This window comes from Muntiacus reevesi, chromosome 1, assembly GCF_963930625.1.
Source record: "Muntiacus reevesi chromosome 1, mMunRee1.1, whole genome shotgun sequence".
Taxonomy (NCBI): Eukaryota; Metazoa; Chordata; class Mammalia; order Artiodactyla; family Cervidae; genus Muntiacus; species Muntiacus reevesi.
In genome coordinates, this window is record NC_089249.1 from 38524045 (window position 1) to 38527769 (window position 3725).

Sequence of the window (3725 nt, forward strand, 5' to 3'; positions counted from 1 at the left end):
GTGGTACACAGGCTTAGTGGCTCTGCCGCATGTGGGATCTTCCCGGACCAAGGATGGAACACATGTCTCCTGCATTGGCAGGTGATTTCTTCACCACTGGGCCACCAGGGAAACCTAGAGCACCCTGTTTTTAACAAGACTTGCCCTCAAGGGAAACTGCTTGTCAAGATCCACTCAGGTGGCATCAGAGCCTAACTGAATGCAGAAGGGAAATATCCTATTCCAGCCCACCCTAGGCATCCTATGGCTTCAGCCCTTCAGCGCTCCAAGAGGGGAGAAATAAAGCCTGGGAAACACTTGTGGAGTTCACAGTCCAGAGGTAGAGGCTTACTGAAAGACTGAGACCCATCCATAGGACGGCAGAATGCTTCTCCTGATCCCACACTTCACCACACTAACTAAAGGTCTATTTACTACAGTTCCCTTTACTTGGTACAGCACATCTAGCAATCAAGAAAAAATTACAAGGCTTACCAAAATGCAAAAAATACAACTTGAAGACACAGCTCAAACATCAGAACCAGACAAGACAGGGATGTTAGAATTATCAGATGGGGCTTTTTTTTTTTCAGTTTGTTTACTTTATTTAATAGGCAGTGATGGTCTCAAAAATCTTTCTCTTCATCAGATGTTTGATCCCTCTGCAAAGCTTTGGGTTTTTGAGCTTGAACATGGAGCTTTACTCCATAAATAACATGTTTTTCCTGTTATCATGTATTAAGTTCTTTTTCTGAAGAAAATTGAATCCAACCCATACCCCTGTGAAAATCAGTCTTTTTGTCAAAAGAAACAGTGCACTCCGGTACATGGCCAAACTGCGCAAATGGCTCAGTTGGAGGCCACAGTCCAGGGACTTTTTCTGACAAATGCAACCAGCCAGTGGACATCCATACACAACACCATGGCACCCCTGCATGCCAAAGCTGCCATCTTTTTTTCCAGATGAAGAATTTAAAACAGTTGTGATTAAAATGCTAGAGGCACTACAGATAGACAGCCTGCAACAACAGATAGGTAACATAAGCGGAGTGATGGAAATCCTAAGACAGAACAAAAATGAAATGCTAGAGGTAGGGCTTCTCTGGCAGTCTAGTGGCTGAGAGCTTGCCTGCCAGTGCAGGGGACAAGGGTTCAATCCCTGGTCCAGGAGGATCTCACATGCAGCAAAGCAACTGGGCCCATACGCCGTAACTACTGAACCCACGCACCTAGAGCCCCTGCTCTGCAACAAGAAAGGCCATCACAGTGAGAAACGTGTGCACCACGAGAAGAGTAGCCCCTACTCACCACAACTAGAGAAACTAAAGCAGGTGCAGCAATGAAGACCTGCTAAGTCACTTCAGTCATGTTTGACTCTATGCAACACTATGGACTGTAGCCTGCCAGGCTCCTCTGTCCATGGGATTCTCCAGGCAAGAGTACTGGAATGGGTTGCTATGCCTTCCTTCAGGGAATCTTTCCCACCCAAGAATCGAACCCATGTTTCTTGTGTCTCCTGCATTGGCAGGCAGATTCTTCATCCCTAGCACCACTGGTAGCAGGATTATAATAATTTTCTCAAGGCTAACATGTTGTTGTTGTCGTTTGGTCATTAAGTCATGTCCGACTCTTTTCGACCCCAGGATTGCAGCCACCAGGCTCCTCTGTCTATGGGATTTCCCAGGCAAGAACACTGGAGTGGGTTGCCATTTCCTTTTCCATTGAAGACCTAGCACAGATAAAAATTAATAAATATTTTTAAAAAGAGAAGAAATGCTTAGACATATACTTAAAAAAAAAAACCACTGTAACAGAAACAAAGAATCCCATTAATAGACTTACTAGTAGACTAGACAAGACTGAATAAAGAACCTGTGAGTTAAATGACATATCAGTATTACACTCAAAAATTAAAATGCAAAAAGAATTAAGTCTGAATAAGAACAGAATATGCAAGGACTGTGGGACAATTAAAGTGTACCAAATTCATAATGGAAATGCCACAGGAAAAGACAAACAGAAGAAATATTTCAAACAATGACAGAATTTCCACAAATTCTTATCAGCCACCAAACTATAGATCCAGGAAGCTTCAAGAACACCAAGCAGGATAAATTCCAGAAAGACTACACCTAAGCATATGATTTCCACACTACAGAAAGTCAAAGATAAAGAAAAAATCCTGAAAGAAACCAAAGGGGAAAAAAATCTTACTTATAGATAAAAGATAAAAATTATTTCTTTCTTTATCCTTGAGGTTGCTAGTCGCCCATTATATTTATGTACTGTAATCTTATGAATCCCCTATTGTTGGAGATTCTTGGAGAAATACTAAATGGGTTTGAAAGTTCTAGTGCCAATCATGTAAGTTTTCTTTTCTTCTTCTGGGAACAAATCTAATATTGTCAAGGATCACTATGCTCTGACAACTAAGAAATCTGCATGTTTGCACTGATGGAAAATGAGTCACTTCTATGAATCCTTTGATTAGAACCTGTACACTTTATGAATTGTGTTCCTTTTTAAAGTATATATTTATACCTCCATAAGTTTTATGAGAAACTTACATTTTTATAGCCTTAATATGGCTACAGGAAGATGTAAATTAATTTTATTGCAGACTTAGAATTTTATCTCAGGAAAGGTAGCCCATTGAAATCTGCATATGTAGAGCTATGTGGCCACTGGTGATTGTCCACCACAGCTACATACTCTCAGCCTCTGGGGTAAAAGCCTGCTTTGGATGTCTGGACCCTTGGGATTTATAAGCCTCTCACCTTGAGGGAGATGGCTGATTGCAGGGCAGGTAAATTTGGAATATTGTTTGGGTGCTAAATTTGATAAAGAACCAAGGGCACATGCAGTCCTTCAATCAGCCTCTGATTCTTGAAATGCTGAACTTTCAATCTCATTATAATTAAAAGAAACGGGCTTCCCTGGCGGCTCAGATTCTTCAGTGGTGAAGAGTCTGCCTGGCAATGAAAGAGACTGGGGTTCAATCCCTGGTCCAGGAAGATCCCACATGCCACGGAGTGGCTAAGTCCACGTGCCATAGCTATTGACCCTGTGCTCTAGAGACCAGTAGCCACAACTACTGAGCCCACAGGCGGCGGCTACTGAAGCCTGTGCACCCCATAGCCCATACTTCACAACAGGGGAAGCCACCGCAGCGAGAAGCCCAAGCACCGCAACTAGAGAAAAGCCCACGCAGCAATGAAGACCCAGCACAGCCAAAAATAAACAAACAATAATAATAAAATAAATAAATAGATTAAAAAATAATTAAAAGAGGGAATCAAGGCTCAGTCTGGCCCAGGTAGTGATTTCCAAAGCTGGCAGAGCCTAAAACATAAACATTTAGGTCATTTTCTATTTCTTTTAAGGATTATAAATAATACTACAATAAGTATTAACAGGCAGTATTTATATCTTTACCATTTATGCAGTTATTTCCTTAGACTACATTCCTAAAAGTGGAATTCCTGAGCCAAAAACTATGCTTTATTTACAGTCTTTTGATAGATATTGCCAAAACACTCTATTTAAGGGCTATACCAGTTCATCTTCTTACCCATGGAATGCTCCTTTCCCACATCTTTGCCAAAACTGGGCATGGCCATTCTTTATAACTTCTGAAGAATTAAATATCTAATATGAACCAGATCATCTTGATCCCCTACTTTAAAACCTCTAAATGTTCTCCACTATGCATAGGACACATTCTCACACTTGATCTTTAAAATTAC

At 41.1% G+C, this 3725-nt stretch overlaps 1 pseudogene; it reads right to left on the bottom strand.

The window, feature by feature from the left end:
• Positions 1-578: 578 nt before the first annotated feature.
• On the bottom strand, positions 579-930 carry LOC136159604 (SRA stem-loop-interacting RNA-binding protein, mitochondrial pseudogene; annotated as a pseudogene).
• Positions 931-3725: the final 2795 nt, after the last annotated feature.